Consider the following 12,506-nt stretch of genomic DNA (forward strand, 5'->3'; position numbering starts at 1 on the left):
AATTCTCACTTTTGGTTGCTTTGTTATAGCCAGTCTTGCTTCATCCTGTTTCCACCAGTTCTCTGAACTAATTTTATTTCCAGGTTCCTTCTGCACCGACTTATGGGGTTGCAACTGTTCCATATTATAGTGTGATCAACACTTATGAGTTAACCTGACCCGATAACCACATATTTTGCCTAACTAAAGTTTGAACCTTTTTCTGAATATACAGCATATATGGGCAATAAAAAATACCAATATACTGAAAATAGAGGGCATAAAAAAATTGTATATGCATGAAATACCTTTAACAAGTGGTAGTAAAAATGTTTGTGAATGCCTTGGAAGGACACATCGGAAATCAATTCAACTAGATAAATACGTGAATCATTTGGTTCTTGTACATTGGGGGAATTCCAATAGCCATATGGCTATGGAAACAATAAAAAGGAACCAAAAGGTAAGTATGTTGAAGGTAACTGTACCTAGAGTAATGTTTAAACGAGGCTTTCTTTATTCCACAGGGATACATAATAAATGATTTGTTTGTGTTAGTAATACTTCACTTTTACATTAGGTAATATCACTGAGTGATAAATAGGGTCTCCTACTAGGAAAGTGCCTGCCTTATTCCCAAGATAGTGTATAAAAATATTTCATTAATATGAACTACCCCCATCTGGAGTATATGTTGAAAAGAATGAATTCCCTCAAAATACCAAATGTTTGCTTTATGATTGCATTTGTTTAAGGAAACCGATTACAATGTTATTTGCTAATTCTTTTTGACAGCATTCTGGGATGTGCCTTTAAAAGTAGCAACCCAAATAAAGGCTCTATTGAAACCAGAAGTTATTTTTACTGTAGGTTGCACTGTATGTTACAGTTACTTAATATGCAGGCGCACAAGCTGACGACAGATGACAACCATTTGGACCATGTTGTCTTACCTTCTCCTACATGGCTTAAAGTCTCAGTTTAGAAATGGCTTCTGACACTACTTTACATTCAGATTGCTTTATTTATGCCAAGCAAGTGACTCAAAGATTATCCTGGACTCTGTCAGCTGGTTTAGGTCTCTGATAGATAGGGTTGGTGCCAGGGCCGGACTGGCCCACCGGGATACCGGGAAATTTCCCGGTGGGCCGGAAGGTCCGTGGGCTGGGCGGCCGGCAGACTTACCATGAAGACAGCCGCTGAGCGGCTGCAAATGGCAATGAACGCCTCCCTCGGTGCCAGGGGCGGGCTGGGCAGGGGGGCAATTGCCCCCCAGGCTTCCCGAAATCTAATCAAAGCGGCCGCTGGGTGCTGATGCGGCCGGCCGGCATCAGCACCCAGCAGCCGTGTGCGATGGCCGTCTAGTGATGGGAGCAGTGTGAGGGGTGAAAGCTCCGCCCCCTCGCACTGACCTTTCACCCCTCACGCTGCTCCCATCACTATGCGGCCATCAGATTGCTGGGAATGTAATCTGAACGGCCGGTGCGTGCTGATGCCGCCGGCCGGCTCTGCTTTAATACTTTTTTTTTACTTTATATGACAAGCCGACCCAGCTTACCATATAATTAAAAAAAAAGTGTTAAAGTAGCTCCGGCCGGCGGCATCAGCACGCACCGGCCGTTTAAGATTACTTTCCCAGCAGTCTGATGGCTGCATAGTGATGGGAGCAGCGTGAGGTGGAAGCTCCGCCCCCTCGCACTCAGACTGCTGCAGCACCGGATGTCAGGTCAGTGGCATCCTGTCAGCATAGAGGAGAACAGTGTGCAGCTACCAGGAAGTCAAGACAAGTAGAAGGTGAGTAAAATAATGTATTTTTTGTACTGTATAATGTTTTTTGTATTTGTTAAAAACAAAAAAAATCGGCATGTGTGTGTATGTAAGTGTCCCCCCCTATATGCCACTCTGCCTCCAGAAATGCCTTATACCCCCCCTATATGCCACTCTGTCCCATGATATGCCTTTTAACCCCCTATATGCCAGAGTTGCATATAGGGGTATAAGGCATTTCTGGATGCAGAGTGACATATAGGGGGTCAAAAGGCATATCTGGAGGCAGAGTGGGATAAAGGGGGTTAAAAGGTATATCATGGGGCAGAGGAGCATATAGGAGGGTATAAAGCATATCGGGGAGGCAGAGTGGCATATAGGGGGCATAAGGCTTTTCTGGAGGCAGAGTGCCCCATGATATGCCTTTTAACCCCCTTCATGCCACTCTGCCTCCAGAAATGCCTTATACCCCCTATATGCCACTCTGTCCCATGATATGCCTTTTAACCCCCTATATGGCAGAGTGGCATATAGGGGGTTAGAAGGCATATCATGGGACAGAGTGGCATATATTATTTTTTATTTAATATGGCAAGCTGGATCGGCTTGCCATATAAAGTAAACAAAAATGTCCCATGATATGCCTTTTAACCTCCTATATGGCAGAGTGGCATATAGGGGGTTAGAAGGCATATCATGGGACAGAGTGGCATATAGGAGGGTTGAGGCATATAAGGGAGGCAGAGTGGCATATAGGGGGGTATAAGGCTTTTCTGGAGGCAGAGTGCCCCATGATATGCCTTTTAACCCCCTTTATGCAACTCTGCCTCCAGAAATGCCTTATACCCCCCTATATGCCACTCTGTCCCATGATATGCCTTTTAACCCCCTATATGCCAGAGTGGCATATAGGGGTATAAGGCATTTTTGGATGCAGAGTGACATATAGGGGGTCAACGGCATATCTGGAGGCAGAGTGGCATAAAGGGAGTTAAAAGGGATGTCATGGGGCAGAGGGGCATATAGGAGGGTATAAAGCATATTGGGGAGGCAGAGTGGCATATAGGGGGCATAAGGCTTTTCTGTAGGCAGAGTGCCCCATGATATGCCTTTTAACCCCCTTTATGCCACTCTGCCTCCAGAAATGCCTTATACCCCCCTATATGCCACTCTGTCCCATGATATGCCTTTTAACCCCCTATATGGCAGAGTGGCATATAGGGGGTTAGAAGGCATATCATGGGACAGAGTGGCATATAGGGGTATAAGGCATTTCTGGATGCAGAGTGAGGGTATAAAGAGAGGGTATAAAGCATATCAGGGAGGCAGAGTGGCATATAGTGGGGCATAAGGCTTTTCTGGAGGCAGAGTGCCCCTTTTAACCCCCTATATGGCAGAGTGGCATATAGGGGGTTAGAAGGCATATCATGGGACAGAGTGGCATATAGGGGGTATAAGGCATTTCTGGAGGCAGAGTGGCATATAGGGGTTAGAAGGCATATCAGGGGGGCAGAGTGGCAAGCCTGGGGGCAGAGGTGCATAACTCGGGGGTAGGTTGTCAAATGAAAGGAAATAAAAACCAAATATGTCTCAATCATAGCTTTTATTAAATATGGAAAAAAATAGTCTACATCAGGGGTGGGCAATTAATTTTCCCATGGGGCCACATGAGAAATTGGAATGGTTTTAGAGGGCCAGACCTCTACAAACTACAAACTCCGAAGCCTTGTCCATTTTGTTAACTTATGTGCTGTTTAATAAAGTTATTCAAGCCTACGTCATTGGTAGAGGTGCTTGAATAAGTAAGGCCTGAATAACTATTAGCACAGCACAGAAGTGAACAAAATGAACAAGGCTTCGGAGTGCATACCGTATTTTTCGCTCTATAAGACGCACCTGCTGATAAGACGCACCTAGATTTTAGAGGAGAAAAAAAAGGAAAAAATATTTTGAGCTAAAAAATGGGCTAAAATATTTATTACAATAACTGAATAAGCTATGAACACAGTAAGACACACGCAGTAAGACACACACAGACACAGTAAGACACACACAGACACAGTGAGACACACACAGACACAGTAAGACACACACAGACACAGTAAGACACACACAGACACAGTAAGACACACACAGACACAGTGAGACACACACAGACACAGTAAGACACACACAGACACAGTGAGACACACACAGACACAGTAAGACACACACAGACACAGTGAGACACACACAGACACAGTAAGACACACACAGACACAGTGAGACACACACAGACACAGTGAGACACACACAGACACAGTGAGACACACACAGACACAGTAAGACACACACAGACACAGTAAGACACACACAGACACAGTGAGACACACACAGACACAGTAAGACACACACAGACACAGTAAGACACACACAGACACAGTAAGACACACACAGACACAGTGAGACACACACAGACACAGTAAGACACACACAGACACAGTAAGACACACACAGACACAGTGAGACACACACAGACACAGTAAGACACACACAGACACAGTAAGATACACACACACACAGTAAGACACACACACACAAACACAGTAAGACACACACACACAGTAAGACCTCCCTCCCTAACCCCCCTTCTCAGTATCTCCCCTCTAACTCCCTAACCCCCCCTTCTCAGGATCTCCCCCCCCGCCCCGGTCACTTACCTTAAACTCCTGTGTTGGAAGCGTGAGGCGTTTGTCTCGGGTGCCGGCGCTTCACTGCTGATCGCCGGCGTCTGACGTCATATGCCGGCGCCCAGCGTAAAGCGCCGGCACCCGAGACAAACGCTTCCAACACAGGAGTTTAAGGTAAGTGACCGGGGCGGGGGGGGACACCGGACTCATTGGTGAGTCACCAGGACACTCTTTGCGGGCCGGTCCGAGCTATTCAGCGGGCCGGATGTGGCCCGCGGGCCGTGCTTTGCCCAGGTCTGGTCTACATGAATTAATAAAGAAATAAAAGTTTCTTACCAGAATATCGTGAAGAATAATGTGATCAGTGTTTTGTTCCACTAAATAAAATGGAACTCTTTCATCTAACAATGTTCGCAGTAGTAAATGTTTTGATCCTATTATGTGTAATGTATTTAATTTATTAGGGCCTTTTAACACTTTTGCTTTCTGGCATTTTAATACAAATAATGAGATAAAAAGAATTGCACATAGTGTGACTCGGGTATGTATAAGGGGTGCGTGTGGGTATAAGAGCTTCACCGTGAGATAAACTATATGGGGCTGGTCTCCAAATTTTTCCAGGGCTGCTTTTCAGTCCCAGTCCGGCCCTGGTTGGTGCTGGCTTTTGACAGTTCTGTTTCACGTAAACAAAATATTGAGCTCTCTATCATGCCAAGCTAGTAAACTTAAACAGATGTCATTTTATTATTTTTTTACATTTTTGATAACATTTTAACTGTGTCTGCTTTAGTGTTACACAATAATTAAGCATTGCCTAAAAAACATTCTGCATGTGTAATAATTAATTTTGACATTGGCAGTACTTGGATAGAGGTTTCTTCTGCTGTATTTAGTTATGAAAGGGTTCATTTCAGCAGAGTTGTTGGAATAGCTTCTTTGAAGAGACCTAAGCAAAAAAAGACCCATCTTTAACACTGGTAATCGATTGTGGATTACTTAATCAGTTATCAGTTAATTATGTTCATGAGTGTTTCATTAATAAAAGAAACATTTTAATACAAGTGCATACATTCTCTTTTTACATATCCCTCATAAGCCTTGGAGCTCCAAAAGATTCCATAGCAGGGCCGGACTGGCCCTTTTAATGCCACTCTGTCCCATGGTATGCCTTTTAACCCCTATATGCCAGAGTGGCATATAGGGGTATAAGGCATTTCTGGAGGCAGAGTGGCATATAGGGGATCAAAAGGCATTTCTGGAGGCAGAGTGGCATATCATGGGACAGAGTGGCATATAGGAGGGTATAAGGCATTTCTGAGGCAGAGTGGCAAGCCTGGGGGCAGATGTGCATAACTGGGGGGGCAGGTTGGCAAATAAAAGGAAATAAAAACAAAAAAAATATTTTTCTCAATCACAGCTTTTCTTAAATATGAAAAAATAGTTTACATGAATTAATGAAGAAATAAAAGTTTCTTATAAGACTATCATGAAGAATAATGTGATCACTGTTTTGTTCCACTGAATAAAATGGAACTTTTTCATCTAAAAATGTTTGCAGTAGCAAATGTTTTGATCCCATTATGTGTAATGTATTTCATTTATTAGGGCCTTTTAACAATTTTGCTTTCTGGCATTTTAATACAAATAATGTGATAAAAAGAATGTTTTATAGTTATTTTAAGGCAAATAGTGTGACGCGGGTATGTATAAGGGGTGCGTGTGGGTATAAGAGCTCGCGAGATAAACTATATGGGGCTGGTCTCCAAATGATTCCAGGGCTGCTTTTCAGTCCCAGTCCGGCCCTGTTCCATAGCACTATTACTATTAGGGAGAACAGAAAATGAATAACGTAATTTAACAATATCATTAAAGGGACAGTTTAATGTCCCTGACATCCCTAGTACAGAAGAATGCCTATTAAAGTACTCTTCTTACAAAACAAAAATAAGGTAGTAGTTGTAGGCCTTCAGTTTCCCTTCTCCTCTGATGTCAGATTATTCTTGGTACTGATTGGCTGGTTGAAGCAGATGGAGTGCTTTCCAGACGTGTACACAGGTTCTTAAAAGATCCCGTCCGCAGCATTCACGAAGTCTGACTGGAGGTAAGCATGTCACACGGAGGGAGATGTGTTCTGCTGAACATATCTACCGCGTGGCAATTAGCTAGGGGGAGGGGCAAATGCATATGGGGGATTCTGCGGAATCCCAAAGCCACATACATTTTAAAGGGATCACATCAGCTATCATATGCAAAAAAGTGCCCCTTTACCTATAACATTAACACGCTAAGACATACTGCTACAGAAGAAGGCGGCAGCCCAGGACTTACAGTAAAGTAAGTTTACAAACACAGCAGCTGCTTAAATTGGCAGTAATGCCTACATTTTGAAGGCTCTCTTATATTGACCATTATTTCCATGAAATAATAATTCCGTTGGTATTATTTCCTTAACCGATAACTTTCTTCCATTCACTAAACCTGAGAGACTCTCTGCACAGGACATGGCTACCGTTTTCTCTTCTATATGTCTCCTGGCACTAAGCCACTAAGAACTCCAATGGGCTACTGCTTGGGTTTGGATAGTTTCATTTACAGATAGATTCTTTATGCAGCCCAAGCTGTTCAATGCCACTTTTACATATGTACACGGCATCGTACAAAACCACCTCTGAGGTCAGGCACAGGATATTAACATTGCATATTTTTCTTCCTTTGCCAGCCGCAATTGCTCACAATTTTCCTGAGACTGTTATGTTTAACTATTAAAACCGCTTAGCTAAATAAACTGGCTTTTGCTGATAGCAGCAGTTTGCCCACAGAAACCCGTAGGATATTCGGCAGCGGGATGGATAGTGGATAAGGAGCTCTTTCACCGATGAAAAAAGTTGAGCTGTTGCCAGGAATATGTCTCTCTCTCTTCTCAAGACATCCAGTAACCTCAGACCACACAGAGTGCAATGTCAGGATTGACTCTCCCTATTGCTCACACTCTCCCACGATACACTCACCTCCTCTAAAATGAACACGATGACAGACATTGCTAAATGCGCTCGGATTTCTGTAACAGGCCAGGGTAACAAATGTGGAGGCGTAAGTAAAATCAGAATAACAATCATAATAATAAGAAGAGGAAATGAGCTGCCTTAAAAATGGCACACCACAAACCATCCAACGTAGAAAAATTAATGAAATCAAATATTTAAGCCTGGCAGAGCATGAGAGAGCGAAAGATAACACAAAAGCTAATTAGATCAAATAAAGGTACACCATCACTACTTACACCATCACTACTGAATAGAATGCGAGGCATAAACAGAAATATGTTTGACAACGTGGCCCATACATCCTTTAACAGGTGTAAATTCTTCCTAATGTTCTTGTGTGGTCATGTTTATGTCCTTAGTTACCAATTAACCCCTTTAATATGCACCAAAACCCAACTGTGCCAAAATGCCTAGCAAATTGTTTGAGAACATGTCAAGCATGTTAAGATTGAGCAACCGGTCAGCTGCCCAAGCAGATGGCCAGTTTATTGGGAAGACTGGCACTTTACACAAGGGAGAATGGGAGGAGATGGGGTGTTTTGTGGATGGAACACCACGCGGTACGGGCGTTATGAAGGGACTTTAATGTTTACAATTTCCTCTGGGCTAACCCTGCATAATGCATAATTTAATGTGTAAGGAGGCGTTGGAGAACACTCACTTATTTAACTATGCATTCACAAGGCTAGCCAAGTCCTTCTGGCAGCAGAAGCTCACTGAGGTTGGCTTTTCCTAATGCATAGTGAAGTCAAAGAGCTGAAACACTCTCCTGACAACTCTCCCTCAGACTACAGTAAAGGCTGTCTTGGGCTATCCCCACTCATAAGCAAGGCTTCTCATCCATAAGAGGGAAAGCTCCAGGCTGACTAAGCCTAAACTGACAATTATTATATAATATACGTAGATATATCAACACAGATGAGGGCTCTGACATCTTACTCTGTTGTATATTAAAATGTTCCTAAAAGATATTGAATTGCTAAGTGTAATTTCTGAGCAACAACTAATATAACTAATATAATAAAACCACCGGGCTATCAAGAACAAAGAGTGGGATTTGCGGTAGGAAGTGACCCCCTTGTTTCAGTCAATAACCCATAATTGTTCATTTCCTGGCTTGTAGCCCCAAGACAGAGAACCATTACTTACATGGGACATGCAGAAAATAACAATATGGATGATACATAAAGTGTTGGAAAAAATCCATACAAGTGAGTAATGATTTACCTGATTCGCGATTAAAACTGTCAAACAAAGAAAAAAGTTAATGCTAAAATAATAAATGGACACATATTCTAGCTTTCTATCTGCAGTTTAATTTGTTATGATAATATACTCATGATTTGTGTATTCTGCTCATAATGTAACCAAGATATAACTCCCGACACAATTAGCATTGACCCTGTCTCCCATCCACCACTAAGCCCCCAAAATTCCAGGCTCTCTGTGGTTTGGATCTGTCTGTGGCGGTTTAAAGTATGGTTTACTCCCAAGGTTGTTGGCTAGCAATGAATACATGAATTCTACTTCTTCAGTCACCCAAAGAAAATATATATTTGTTTTGCATTAAAGCAAGACACTCTGATAACACAGCATATGTCGATGAATATTCAAGACAGCAACAAACTGATTTATAGCCGTTACCATGCTTGGAATTGAAAGGCTGTTTTGTTAAGATGTGAGAATTCCATTTAGAATCTATAGGATCACTGATCATGTTGATCCCATACATAGAGTAGGAAAATAACGCAATATTTCTGTAACCAATACTAGTAAAAAAAATAAATAATGTGTGATATATATATATATATATATATATATATATATGTAAATACAAAAAAGAAACTAATAAATACATAATAGGTATTTATTAGACTTAAAGGTTCACTCACATAAACAGTTTATTGGGTTATTATAAATACTTGGGGGCTGGTTTTTTTTCTCAATCATTGTAATGGTTTGGAAATACGGTAATTGTTTTCAAGTTTGCCTGTTAATTTTGAAAGTTTGTTTCCAGGCGCTTTATTTACCTGAAGGAGCAGAGGATGAGTGGAAGCATTTACAGCGGGAAATACCGTATTTGCTCGATTATAAGACGAGGTGCTCTGAAAAATACCCCTCGTCTTATAATTGGGTCGTCTTATAATCAGACCTCAAATAGGTCTGACTATGAAAATAAGATCCAGATCCCCTGCAGTGATCCTCCTGTGTTATGCCCCCCCCCCTCAATTTACCGGTGCTTCTGAGTCCCCGGTGCTTAGTCTGGGCACCGGACTAAGCACCGGGGACTCAGATGCCGGGGACCTGGATCCTCCTGTGTTATGCCCCCCCCCCCCCAACTTACCGGTGCTTAATCCGGGCAGCGTGTAGAGCTCTACACGTTGACTGGACTAAGCACCGCTGACTCAGATGCAGGGGACCTGGATCCTCCTGTGTTATGCCCCCCCCAACTTACCGGTGCTTCTGAGTCCCTGGTGCTTAGTCTGGGCAGCGTGTAGCGCTCTACGCGATTCGCGTAGAGCGGAAGTTGTCTACGCAAATCGTGTAGAGCTCTACACGCTGCTGGGACTAAGCACCGGGAGACTCAGAAGCACCGGTAAGTTTGGATGAGGGAGGGGGAGGAAGTGTTAAATGGGGGGCCATAAGGCATTTCTGGAGGCAGAGTGCTCTGTGAAATGCCTTTTAACCCCCTTAAGGTCACTCTGCCTCCAGAAATGCCTTTTAACCATCTATACGCCACTCTGCCTCCTGAAATGCCCTATACCTCCCTATATGCCACTCTGCCCCATAATATGCCTTTTAACCCCCTAACTGCCAGAGTGGCATATAGGGGTATAAGGCATTTCTGGAGGCAGAGTGGCACATAGGGGGTCAAAAGGCATATCATGGGGCACAGTGGCATATAGAGGGTTAAAAGGCAGCATATAGAGGGTTAAAAGGCGTATCATGGGGCACAGTGGCATTTAGAGGGTTAAAAGTCATATCATGGGGCACAGTGGCATATATGGGGCATAAGGCATTTCTGGGGCAGAGTGGCAAGCCTGAGGGCAGATGTGCATAACTGGGGGGGGGCAGGCTGAGAAAAAAAGGAAATAAAAACAAAATATTTTTCTCATTATTAACAAACAATTGTTCACATAGTTTACATGAATTAACATTTACTGGTAAAACTTTTTTTCCTATAGGCTCGTCTTATATTCAGGCTTTTTCTTTTTTTCATAAATTAATATTCAGATTTTGGGGGGTCGTCTTCTAATCGAGCAAATACGGTATTCCAGCCAAGTGACCTATCTCAGACAACATGCTTAAAGAGGGCTATCCATTCCCATCCAAATTTACAAAAGGGGATGCAGAAACAGCTAAAAAAGGAGCACAGAATGGATCCCGTTCAGTCTACTCCTAACATCATACACTATAAAGAACACACACTCACTCTAACACCATACATTCGCACACACATACCCCCCCTTCTCCTTGGTGCCACTAATACTATGCTCACCTGATACAATACTGTACAAGCAACACATACATGCTAACATCATACACTAACAAACACAATAACACACTCACTCTAATATACTAATGCACACTTTCTCACTCTCCTCCGCTCCCTTGCACAACTTGAAGATGTACCTAAAGGTGGCTCCATCACGTTTACTATAAATTGTATTCACTTTTTAGCACTACTTTCTTGAAATGTTCAGTCTACACTAGATCTTTATTAACAAACTTCCAGGCAACTTTTTTCCTATGATTTACTATGATTGAATACATTACTGTACATGGATGTGGAGGGTCTTCTTATTTGATACTGAACCCTCAGGGTATGAAATAGGATGCATGTTTTCCGCTAATAAACAACTGTGATTAATATCAGTAATTCTGGGTAGTCTGTAAATATTTATGTATTACTCTGTAAATGATCCATCTGCTTTGAAAGTATTTGACAGTAATTGTTAGTGCTTACTTAGTAACCATAAATAAAACAACGCAACCAAGGTTTATTGGACGTACATTTTGAGTATTGTAAATAGGTTGAGAAAACTGAAATGTACATCTGCAAAAATACAGTAAAAGTTGCATCCAAACCAGGAACAGATGGGTAGAGAGTTTACATTTATTTTTAAAGGGAATTATGAGGTCTAATCAATAACTAAATAACTGATGTTTAATGGAAACTCCCAGCAAACCTTTATATACTTTGGTTATTGTCCTATGAATAAAAAGTCCCAAATAGTAACATCATCATTTATTTCTGTGTTTTGTTCAAGTACTCATTTACCCCTGGTCCTCTGCAGTTTGTAAAGCTAGTTCTTAAGACCTGGAAGCCTCTTGGAGATTGGAATAAGGCAGCGACGTGAAGCAGCAGGCAAGCTCACCTGCTACTTCTAATCAAGTTTGCTCATATTGGAAGTTGAAGCAAATCCTGATGACCCTTTTGAGATGAAGATGCAGAATGTTGTATAGGAGTTTAAAATTGTTTGCCACTAATTGTAAATATATTTTGATCAACTTGATCGCCTTAAAAAATAATTCTCCTTGTTAGTCATATTACCTGAACAAACTGGCCATTGACTGCCAAAAAAGGTGCCAAAAATATAGAATGCTTTAAAAGAAGCTGAACAGATTTGAGGCACAGTACTGGATAAGTATTCCTGCCACAGCTGACAATGTGTTACAACATAATTTCACAGCAGACAATCTGAAGCCTGTACAAACATTCTATACGATTAATGTAAAAATGTACGTATAAGATTTAAGATTATTTTCTTCTGGGAATTAGTCCAGACCACAAAATATAGCACCACTTCATAGACAATCGCTGTAGATCACTGTTGAAACATGTCAGATCAACTCAAGGTGTTTGTGTTAGAACACTGTGGGTGGTATATTTAGAAAATATTATATGGGTGTGCTAAAACGAGAGGATATATTTTAATATACATTTCAACATTCTGAAAAAGAATGAATGGACCCAACATGTTGATTCATCTGTCTTTCTGTTTGATGTTTTCTTCTACAGAACACATTATGAGTGATATATACA

This window comes from Sceloporus occidentalis, unplaced genomic scaffold (assembly GCF_023333645.1).
Source record: "Sceloporus occidentalis isolate IW3139 unplaced genomic scaffold, rSceOcc1.0.p SCAF_24, whole genome shotgun sequence".
NCBI lineage: Eukaryota > Metazoa > Chordata > Lepidosauria > Squamata > Phrynosomatidae > Sceloporus > Sceloporus occidentalis.